The sequence below is a fragment of the Lissotriton vulgaris genome, chromosome 10 (genome assembly GCF_964263255.1).
Source record: "Lissotriton vulgaris chromosome 10, aLisVul1.2, whole genome shotgun sequence".
Classification (NCBI taxonomy): domain Eukaryota; kingdom Metazoa; phylum Chordata; class Amphibia; order Caudata; family Salamandridae; genus Lissotriton; species Lissotriton vulgaris.
In genome coordinates, this window is record NC_141698.1 from 52143382 (window position 1) to 52155630 (window position 12249).

Consider the following 12249-nt stretch of genomic DNA (forward strand, 5'->3'; position numbering starts at 1 on the left):
TCAGAGAAACTTCACAAGCAGGATACACAGCAAGTCCAGTCCTTTACTTCTCCAAAGCAGAAGCAGCAACAGCAGGCCAACCCAGCAAAGCGACACACAGCAAAGGGGCAGTACTTCTCCTCACAGCTCATCAGCTCTTCTCCTTGGCAGAGGTTCCTATTGATCCAGAAGTGTTCTAAGAGTCTGGTGTTTTAGGTACAATACTTATAACCCTTTGGGCTTTTGAACTAGGCATACTTTGTAGTTTACAAGTTCCTGCCTTACCCAGCCTTGGCTCCAGTCCCAGTTCAGTGGGATTGAGACAGCATTGTGAGAGGACAGGTACAGCCCTATTAATTTGTCAGTGACAACTCCTCCCACCACTCTAGCTCAGGAAGGCCCATCAGCCTGGTGATTAGCCATCAGGATATGCATTGCACGCCTCAGCTCCCTTTGTGTGACTATCTAAAGTGAATGCACAAACAGGCACCTGTCAGTCCAAACCAGATGTTGATTCCACAGGCAGTCAGAGAGCTAGAATGGTTAAGCAAGAAAATGTACACTTTCTAAAAGTGCCATTTTCAAACATACAATTTAAAAAAATAACTTCACTAAAAGATTTATTTTTAAATTCTGAGTCTGGCAACCCAAACTCCCAATCTCTATCTCTTCCCAATTGAAAGTTACACTTGCAAGATGTTACAAGGCTGCTCCAATGATAACTTAAGGTAGAAATAGCCTTTCAATAGTGAAAAACGTAATGGGCAATATTTTACTATCAGGACATGTAAAACACACCAGTACATGCCCTACCTTCAACATACACTGCACTCTGTCCATGGGGCTACCTGGGGCCTTCCTTAGGGGTACCTTACATGTAGAGAAAGGGAAGGTTAGGTCCGGGCAAGTGGGTGCACTTGCCAGGTCGACATGGCAGTTTAAAACTGTACTCACAAACACTAAAGTGGCAGGACTGAGACAAGTTTTTACAGGGCTACTCATGTGGGTGACACAACCAGTGCTGCAGGCCCACTAGTAGCATTTAATTTCCAGGCCCTGGGCACAAACAGTGCACTTTACTAGGGACTTACCGCTAAATCAAATATGCCAATCATGGCTAACCAATCAGAACCCCAATTTACACAGAGAGCATATGCACTTTAGCAGATTAGCAGTGGTAAAGCGCCCAGAGCCCTAACACCAACAAAAACAGGGTCAGAAAAATAGGAGGCAAAAGGCAAACATTTGAGGATAAATTTGCAAACAGGGTCAAGTGCAAGACAGGGGATGGCCAAATTATGTGACAGGCTTGACTAAGTTATGCAGCAAGAAAAGGCAAATTATGTGGTGCAGCGTGGCACATTTTATGATAGCATTACTTCATTTGTTTCTCATTTTTATACTTGTTAACACTATCTGTTCATAGGTTATGTCTCATTAAAACTAGTTTAACACCTAAATATAGCAATAAGCAACAGAAAGGTGACCATACAACCTTTTCAAATGGGTTTTGTCTGTGCGGCAATACATTTTACTGCTTTTTGTGTACCTTTTGAACTTTTTGTTCTAGAAAACATTTTTGGGGGATAAACTCCGCAGATTATGGAGCAGATGATGGATTATGTGGCAAATGCGGCAGATAACTAATTAAACGAAAACCGCTGTGGCTGTACAATCACATAATTCCAGTGACCCTGCTGATACCTTAGAAAATGGAAGTGAAGATGCTGCAATATGTGCAACACTTATTGCCCATCGTTAGTACCCACGGCTCTCTATTCTGCTTTTGAACAAATCATCCCTGTATTATCCTCAATTCTTCAGTTCAACTTATAATGGTCCAATCAGATTTAGGAGCAGTACTTCAAATGATGTTCTTCATCTCATACTGCTGAAGACTTTCAAAGATTTTCAATTGGTAACAATCACCCTTTGTGAATTGATCCCTTCAAGTCCAAGAAGAAAAGCGAAGGCAGAGCTGCCAATCAAACTGAGAAGCCTCCCAATCTAGGCACAGGGTACACAATGGAGGAGAACTGCTCCTTAGCCCCTTTAAGCATCTTCTGTTGCCACAGTCCTGGAACAGATATTTTAAACTCACCTTGGTCATTGACCTCATGACTCCAGCTTTTGGAATTGTTTTTGAGGTAGTTCTTGCTGTTTAAAAGCCCTAAAGGTTTCCACAGAAAGAAACACTGCTTCTTACTCTATGGCAAACAGCTGAGAAATTTTTTGATGGGATAGAAGAGGTGAACTAACTTTGGTGGGTATTTAAAGTTTTGTCTAGTGGCAGCGGTCCTGTACATCAGCGGCGATCCTGCCTCATCAAACCTGTGGTTTCCTTGCTATATTTACAGTCCAGAGATGTGGTGGGCTTTCGCCGAAGGAGCATCATCTGGCTCCTCTGGTGTAAGCCTATGAACTGGCTGTCAGTCTACCGCGGGATCACAAGTTCACAGTGAGACTTCCTCCACCCTATTTAAGGTGGGGGTCAATCAATCATTTTGCCTACCCTATACTGACATGTGAGGCATGGCGGTCCCAGGACAGAAAACACATAGGGCCTGATTATGATGTGAGTCGGAAAGCCACCGACCAAGGATCGGAGGCTTTCCGACTCATATCGTGGGTTTCACTTATGATCGCCGCATTACAATGCCGGCGGTCGAAAGTGACACAAGCCGGTCATTCTGGCTCGATTCCGACGGGCTCTGAGGCTCCGAGGAGGTCTTACCTTAATCCCTGAGGACGGCGTTTCTGCCATCGGGATTACGATGTCAGTTTCCTGTTGGAAAGTGACTTTGGGGGCCCCTAGTAAGGCCCCCATTCCTCCACGGCCTTTGGTTGGGGGGCCGAGGGGCACCTAAGGTGCCCCCGTTTATCCCTGCACCATGTGGCTGGCACCTTCAGGTGCCTGCCAAGTGCTGCAGGGATTAACAGAGTCTCCCATTTCTCGATGGGAGCTTGTGCTACGTCCGGTTTACGGCTGCAGCACAGGCTCCCATAGAGAAATGGGAGTATGCGACTGCACCATATGCGGTGGCATTGTAATACAGCAGTCTGGACCTCCGAACAGAGGTCGGTCGGTCCAGAATCCACAATGATGTTAGTCGGAGGCAACTCCAACCGACATCGTATTCAGGGCCTTAATATGCGAGGATAAGGTATTTCAGTTGGCATTCCACCGCAACACCCATTGCTTTTTGACACTGCCCTGCCGTTACAAGGCTGAGGCAGTGGCAAAAATTAATGTCAGGGAATACCTAGTCTTATCATGGTGATACGAGGAGAAATTAATTTCTCATTTTTTGCTCTTTCTAGAGCAAATCACCATTATTGGTTGTTTATGTGCAGGAATGTGTCACTTCCTACACATAAGTAATCACCCCTGCAGCCTTGGCACCCTTGCCACATTGTAGCAGGGTGCCTGCGCTGATGCTAGGCAGCTTTTTTGTGGCAGCACTAGGGGAAACACAGGGGCGTGCTGTATTTTTGTGAATACAGCACATCCCCGCATTTAAAAAATATCAGAGCGCAGTGTTACTAAATTTGGTGTAGCACCGCTCTCTGACAATTTTGGGCAAATATGCCTCCAGGTGCCCAACAATCAGTGAAGTTAATATTTCCAAAACAGCTGCATGATTTGCGTTCAATTGCTTAATAAGATGTTTAATTTGTCATTTCTTCATCACATAACTCCCCTTTCGCTCTCCTCCCCTCACCATCCTTCCTCTCCTCTCCACTCCACTCACTGTCCCTCGCGCATTCCTTGCCCCTCTTTCCTCCCCGACCCACCGAAAGCTTCATAATACCCAACAATCACGCTGGCATATAATGTTAAAATACATTTTACAGCAAGCCAGGCGCTTGAGAGGGGCTCAAGGGACAGTGGAAAGGGGGAGGTATGCAGATTACTAGGTGAGAGAAACACAACATTTGTAAAAAAACATCATTTTGAGGACTTTCATACTGGAGATGAGAGAGAGTGTGTGTTTTTGTCAGTGTGTCTATGCAAAAATCCCAGGTGAAATCTGACAGACACCTCACCACACCCAACTGAACGCACCTGTACCCAACCTTTCATCAGAAAATACATTTTTCAGGGGAGTGTAAAACCTCAAAGACCCCCCTGAAGCTATGCTCCTGCAGGTTACAAGTTTGAAAACTGGTGAGGCCTAGTAAGCTTCCATCCTTCTGAGGTCAGTGAATTATGAGCCATTGATGGTATTAAACACTGTTACTTGTTGCTCCTAGAAACACCAACAGTGTGGAAAGAAGCTCTATATAAATAACAAGTCCTTATTATTTCACAATGTTGGATATCCTTAGCGATTTATCCTTTCAGTCTCTGAAGAATCTCCATGTGGAATTTAAGTCACCTTGCCGATAAAAAAACTTCCAACACTATTTTCTACTCCAGCTTGCTGTAACTTGAACTTTAGCTGAACAAATCTTGACTATTCTACAAAAATGTAATTGTAAAAAAAAGAATTCTCATCTTAAGTCCAATACAAGACCATGAGATAGGAGCGCTTTAGTAATTCAGTTTAGGTCAGCAAGCAAGGCTATTAGGTTAATGCGCAATCAATGACTCAGTAGATTTGTAGAGCGCTTCTTGTCATCCGTGAGGGTATCGAGATGCTGGCAGGCTCCAGTTGATTATCCGAATAGCCAGGTCGTCAGGGACTTTTGGAACTCTGAAAGAGATGGGCTTGTCTGCAAAAGGAAGGGTAGCTCATTCCATGTCTTTGCTGCTAGGTAGTAGAAGAATCGACTTCCGCACTTGCTACTTCAGATGCGGGGGAGAGGGTTAGAGCCAGGGATATGGAGCGGAGGTGTCTGTTGGGATGATGGAAGTTCAGGTGGGGGTTCAGGTAGGTGGGTCGAAAGTTGTATAGGGCATTGTACGCATGGGTCAGGAGCTTGAACTGTCATCTTTTCTGTACAAGGAGCCAGTGATGTTCCATGAGTGAGGGGGTGATATCGGTTCATCTATGGAGAGCCAGGATGAGTCTAACTGCGGCATTCTGTGTGGTCTGTAGTGATTGGAGGAGGGGAGCTGCACTCCCTGTGTAGAGAGCATTGCAGTAGTTCAGTCGTCTGGAGATGAGGTCCTGGGTGATGGTGCGTCTTGAGCTTTGGGGTAGGCGTTTGACTATCTTACGAAGCGGTAACTGGACATAATATCGACTACATAATATCGAATGGACAAAATATCGACGGAAAAATATCGACATTAACAAAATATCGACTGTAGGAATATCGTTGAAAAAAATATCGACTGCAAAAATGAACCAAAAATATCGAATACAAAAATATCGACTCAAAAATATCGACTAGACAAAATATCGAAATATAGTGAAAGTAAAAAATATCGAGAAAATATTGATTTTATAAAATAATATATATATAATATATAAATAAATAGTACCTAATGTTTAGGAGCGGGTTGTGGGTTTATAGGGGAATAGGGTGGGAAGTAATTTAATAATAATTAATTAGTTAATATATGTTTGGTAATTGTTTTAATTACATTTTAATTGGTAATTAATTAATATTAATCAGTTAATTGTTTAATTGATTAATTAGCATATAATTTAATTGATTAATTGATTAATTGATTATTAATATTTTTTATTTTTTAAAATTAATTTGTATATGATTTTAATTGATACATTGGTTATTAATTTATAATAATTAGTGATTTATTGTATTAAGAATTAGTATATTATTTACATTTATTAATTGGTAACACATTAATTATAATTAGTTAATGATGTAATTAATATATTGCATATCATTTAAATAAATTAATTGGTAATTAATTTATAATAATGACTTAATTACATTAATTGTATACATTTAAATGTAATGTGTTAATTTATGTTGATGTTAATTAATTAATTGGAATTAAACAATATTAATTAATCAAAATTATTATAGATAATGTGATAATATATTTTATAATAGTTTTTTAAAAAATAATTGTTTTTTTATATATTTATGTTTAATGTAGTGTTCATTATTATTTATAGTGTTCTGGCTTAGTTTCATAGTTTTTGTTATAGGTTAATTTTTTAGGGTTCAGGGTCATTTTTCTAGTCGTGAGTAAAGGTGTCTTTAGTGGGATTTGGGAAATTTTTATGTTTGTGGGTAAAAGGGTATTTTTGAGGTTGAGGGTCAGTTTTCAGTTCTTGTGTAAAGGGCTATTTGTAGAGTTCTGGGTCAGTTTTCAGTTTGTGGGTAAAGGGGTATTTGTAGGGGTCAGGGTCAGTTTTCAGTTTGTGGGTAAAGGAGTTTTTTGGAGGTTCAGGGTTAGTTTTCAGGTTGTGGGTGTAGGGGTATTTGTAGGGTTCAGGGTCAGTTTTCAGTTTGTGGGTAAAGGGGTATTTGTAGGGTTCAGGGTCAGTTTTCAGTTTGTGGGAAAAGGAGTATTTGTAGGGTTCAGGGTCAGTTTTCAGTTTGTGGGTAAAGGGGTATTTCTAGGGTTCAGGGTCAGTTTTCAGTTTGTTGGGAAAGGAGTTTTTGTAGGGTTCAGGGTCAGTTTTCAGTTTGTGGGTGTAGGGGTATTTGTAGGGTTCAGGGTCAGTTTTCAGTTGGTTGGGAAAGGAGTATTTGTAGGGTTCAGGGTCAGTTTTCAGTTTGTGGAAAGGGGCGACCACTCGGTCCCCCCGAACGTATGGCAGAGTACCTCGATCCCCCCGGGAAGCCATTTTTGGGCGGGAGGCGCGTCTCGGCTGGTATGCCCGAAGCGGCGTAGCCGGGGCGCGCTTTTTCCCGCCCTAGAGTGGGCTGGCCTAGACACTGACGCAGCCAGCCACGCCCTCGGGGCAGGCAGGGGCGGGTTTTCGCCCGCCCTGAAGACGGATAAAAGGGACGCAAGACCAGAAGACGTCCTCTTGTTCTTGTGCTCTGAAGCTGCACCTCCTCGCTACACGTGAGCTAGGGACAGAACCAAGAGCCAATTTTGAGCGTTTTGATCTTTTTCTTTGTCTTCTAGATACTTCGTCGGAGAGATGCCCAAGAAAGGCGCAAAGAGAATGACGACTGATCAGATGGTTCGGGTCCTCTTTAAAGAGATGTCCGACATAAAGAAGCGGCTGGCGGAGCGAGACGGGGAGGAGGGATCGGGGCGTCCACCGGCTGGAGGGAGACCCAAGAGGCCAAGAAGGGTTCCGGCCGGGGGGGACGTCCCGGTTCCCTCTGCCCCGCTCGAGGCGCCGACCCCGGTACCGATGGAGGGGAATCCGATCCCCGTTGTCGTCACCCCGACAACCAATGAGGATATGCCCCCCGAGCTGGCAGCACAGCTAGCAGCGTGGTTGGGTGATAGTAGTGAGGGCGCCACGGCTGCCGAGGCACAGGCGCTGATGAAAAAGCTGCGTGAGAAAAGAGATGCAGCCAAGGTGACCGCGCCGGTGGCAGTGATAGACAAGCCACAAGTGGCAGAAGCAGCATCCGGTTCAGGTAAGCGGCCATTGCCGATTGCAAGGGATGAGTCAGCACCCTCTCGTAGAGAGAAATTGGGGCAACATGTTCCTTTGGCAATAAAGGAAAAGATTTGGGCGGGGGAGTATGTGAATATTTTCTCCTTGCTTGTCGATCATTATGAAGTGGAGCATGTTAAGAGTCAGAAGGACCTAATGCATCCGAGTGTTTGGCGCGCAAAAATGGCCGCCTTTAAAGTAAATGAGAATATTGGCAACTGGGGCAATGCGTGGGGTATTTTTACATCGATTTTGGGGGAACGTAGGCCCGAGTTGCTTCCTGAGTTTCCGATTTATCAGTCACGAATTATGGGTTACTCGACAGCGTATCAAGGTAACCATTGGTTATGTTATGACAACCTTTTCAGGAAGGAAAAGGAGCATAACAAAAGTTTAACTTGGGACTGTTATGATTCTTTAACGTGGGATAAAATGAAAGAGTCAGGAATGTTAAAAATGCCTTTGGTGGGGAGCAATGTTGTTGAATACTCCCGCCAAAATGGGGGGACGCCCTTTCGGTCAGGTACGAGCACCGACGATTACTCCAGACCTACCGGCAATACAGGGAAAAAGGGTTTCTGCTTCAATTTCAACAAGGGTAAATGTACCAGGCCTCCGGGATCGTGTAAATTCAAACACGAATGTAGTAGTTGTGGGTCGTCCCATCCTGAGTCCTCGTGCAGAGCCAGAACGGGTGAGAATGGGGGTAGAGGAGGCGCCAAACAGGTCTAATATAGTCCGAGGGGCGCCTTTACCAACCCCGATTGATACCTTGGCAATGATTCCCTGGCTCAGTGAATACCCAGATCGTACTTCTGCTGGGGTGCTGCGGAACGGTTTTTCATATGGTTTCCGCATCCCGGTAGGGGACTTTCAGGGTGTCGGGACGTGCAAAAATCAACTTTCCGTCTTGCAGCATACATCTGTAGTACAAGATAAGATTCAGAAAGAGGTTAGCCGGGGACGGGTCGCCGGCCCGTTTAGTGTACCCCCGGTACCGTATTTTGTCTGTTCTCCGTTAGGGGTTGTCCCCAAGAAGGACCCGGGTGAGTTTCGATTAATTCATAATCTGTCAGCTCCACATGGTCTTTCGGTGAACGATGCAATTAATCCAGAGGAATGTTCGGTGCGGTACGCATCATTTGATGAGGCAGTGGCCATTTTGAATCGCCTGGGGCCCGGGACGTTGATGGCGAAATCAGATATCGAGTCAGCGTTCCGGTTGCTCCCGGTACACCCAGACGACCAGCGTCTTCTGGGATTCATGTTTCAGGGATCATATTACTTGGATAGGTGTATGCCGATGGGATGCTCGATATCCTGTGCATATTTCGAAAAATTCAGTACTTTCCTGCAATGGGTGTTCACGAAGAAGACGGGTTTCCGAAATGTAATGCATTACCTTGATGACTTTCTGTTCCTTGGGCCCGCCGGAAATCACGAATGCGCCCAGGCCTTGGCTGAATTTTGTGTGTTAATGGGTCAATTTGGCGTGCCATTGGCACCAGGTAAAACTATGGGTCCCACGACTTGCCTCGAGTTTTTGGGGATCGAGTTGGACTCTAGTGAGGGTTGTTTTCGTTTACCAGCTACCAAAGTGTCGAAATTCAGGGCAGCCCTGCAAGTATGTATAAATGCATCTAAGGTTACGCTGAATCAGTTGCAACAATTGGTGGGGAAGCTGAATTTTGCCCTAAGGGTGATCCCGATGGCCCGCCCCTTTTCCCGTTCGATTGCCCAAGCGATGGTTGGCCTAAAGGAGGGTCATCATCGCACGAGACTATCGGCTGAGGTCCGCCAGGACATGCGTATTTGGTTAGCATTTTTGGCGGACTTCAATGGTCGAGTCGTCTGGAACAAGCCAGCCGTGTCCTCTGAAGAGCTTGGTCTATGGACAGATTCAGCGGGAAGCATAGGCTTTGGCGCCATCTTCGGCACAAAATGGTCGGCACAAAGGTGGCCCTCATGGTGGCATGAAGAGGGGCTGACGAGTAATATTGCTTTCCTTGAACTGTTTCCCATTCTGGTGGCCCTGAGAACTTGGCCCGAAGGGTTCAAAGATCATTCTGTCGTGTTTTGGTCTGACAATATGACCGTTGTAGAATGCATCAATAGTCAGGCAGCCCGTTGTAAACTGATTTTAAGGCTGCTCAAAGAAATTGTCCTACTGTGTATGCAACTGAACGTGATATTCAGAGCAAAACATGTCCCAGGGGTGATGAATCAGGCGGCTGATGCACTGTCTCGTTTTCAAATGCAGGCTTTCTCGGGTTTCCTTCCCTCAGCGGACCCAGAGCCGGCACCCTTCCCCGAAGCTCTCTGGTCTCTCGGTGCCCCGAACTTCGTCACCTCGTGGGAGAGAGTCTAGCACCAAGGACGAGGAAGGCATATGAAGGGGCGTTTCGGGCCTATTTAGCCTTTTTGGGGACTGAGAGAGGGGGGCTTTGGGGTCAGGAGGAGTGGGTAGTACATTTTCTCATGTCCCTGCGTAGGGCTGGGAAGTCGGTGGCTACGGCCCAAAGGCATCGTGCTGCCATTTCCTTTGTTGCCAGGGCCCATAACATCCAGGACCCGACAGCGTCTTTTGTGGTACAGAAGGCGCTGCGTGGGTGGCAACGCCTGGAGGGTCGCAGAGTAGATGAGAGACGACCGATAGGTCTGGATAGGTTGTCCCAGTTGCTGGCCACACTCCCTACCACATGCTCGTCTCATTTCGAGACGTGTTTGTTCCGGGCTGCATTTACGCTGGCATTTCACGGGGCGATGAGGATAAGTGAGCTGGTTGCAAGGAACAAACAGGATGTGGTGGGGGGTTTGTGCCGGGAACATGTTCAGATCAGGGGTGAAGCGATGATTGTCTCCTTTGTCAGGTCCAAGACCGACCAAGATGGGATAGGGGACTGCACGATCATTCGCAGGATCCCCGGGTCCTCCATGTGTCCGGTACAGTGTTTAGAAGATTACCTAGCACGAAGGGTGGCATCATGGGGGGGGACATTGTTGAGACACGCAGACGCCACCCCACTGACGAAGTTTCAGTTTCAGCGGGTGCTTGCGATGTCCATTACCGCAGCGGGCTTGGACCCGGGCGAATTCGGGACCCATTCCTTTCGAATAGGGGCTGCCACTGAAGCTACAGCCAGGGGTCTTAATGTTGAACAAGTAAAACGAGTGGGGCGTTGGTCCTCCAATTGTTATAAGAGATATGTGCGATTGCACATGTTGTGAAGCTGTAATAATGTACTCACGCTTCTTGTCTTTTGTTTGGTTTTCAGTTGCGCAAGCCTACGAGGCAGGGCGGACTATGCAGTCGACCCAACACCAGGCCAGCGGTCAGACATCACCGGCTGTGAGAAAGGAGGTGTGGGTCGTGGGCCACTCATACGTGAGGCGTGCCGCAGACGTATTCGAAGCAGGTGACATGATTCACGTACCTGGGGAATACGGGTACAGAGTGTCCTTCTACGGAAGAGGCGGTCTCTGTATTGACCAGTTTCAAGCATTCTTTGAGGGTTTGTTAGGGCGGACGAGGTCACCGCCGTCTATAGTCATAGTACATTTAGGGGGCAATGATTTGGTCACCACCGGTAGACGACTTCTCCTAGAGGCAATGCTTTCCACTGTAAGTTGGTTAGCGAGGAAAGTTCCGGGGTGCATAATTGCGTGGTCTCATATGATCCCACGAAAAGTGTGGCGGGGGGCTATTTCGATTCCTGCTTTGAATCATTCTGTTAGAAAACTTAATAACAAAGTGAGTAGGTTGTTCCGTTCCAAGACATTGCATTCTATCTCGCATAGTTGTATTAACGATGACAGTATGTATTTGGGGGATGGTGTGCATTTGTCGCGGGTGGGGAATGAGTTACTCATAGGAGACTTCTTAGCTTGGTTAAAAACGTTAAAACATGACCTTTAGGTAGGAGTTTTGTGGGGGGTCCGGATAGCCGGTCAACTATCCGGACCTGTGGCGGTAAGGTCATGATCGGTGAGCACTAATTAGAAGATCCCTATGAGTGGGCGTCACCCAACACGGATGGGAGCGCTCGGGTGAGGTGGCCATTGGCCCCTCAATGGGGAGGCGGTCCCTTCTAAGGATGGGTCGCCGGAAGTAAGGAAAGGCGGTCAAGGCCCCTTCCTGTGTAGGAGGGGTTACAGCCCCCTCCTGTGGAATTTCCCGGGGCCAGTGACATCTGCGACGGCAGATGCGGTAAGTTGTGTGGGGTTGGGGGGAGGTCTACGATACCTTCTAGATACCTCACACGAGTATTCGAACGACCTTTAACTGGCGTCGAGTTCTTAAGTGCCCCCGTCAAGTCAAGGGAAATTGGTAGTAGTTGCACTTGAGGTAAGCCTCCGTGCTGTCGCCCCTCCCAAGTGGGAGGGGTAAGTCTGGTTAGGGATCTTGACACCGGTTATGACCTTGCCGTTGGCCCTTAAACGTTAGGATGTACAATTTCAATATTTCTAGAAAATGTTTTGTAGGATGCTAGTTCGGCTAGGAGACCTCTGTATTAGAGAATATGTTAAAGTTAGCCAAACATCGCAATGTGGTAATGAAATTGTACATAACATGAAACGTTTAATGTTTTTAATTTTGTTTTAATAAATACGGCCGGGAGGGTCACTCCCTCCCACTTCCAAAAACTTCAAGAACTGTTTCCGGTTTCCCTCCTTTCGGGGATTGTGTTGAGAGGGGGTGGCGGGTATCTCAGCCATATGGAAAGGGGCGACCACTCGGTCCCCCCGAACGTATGGCAGAGTACCTCGATCCCCCCGGGAAGCC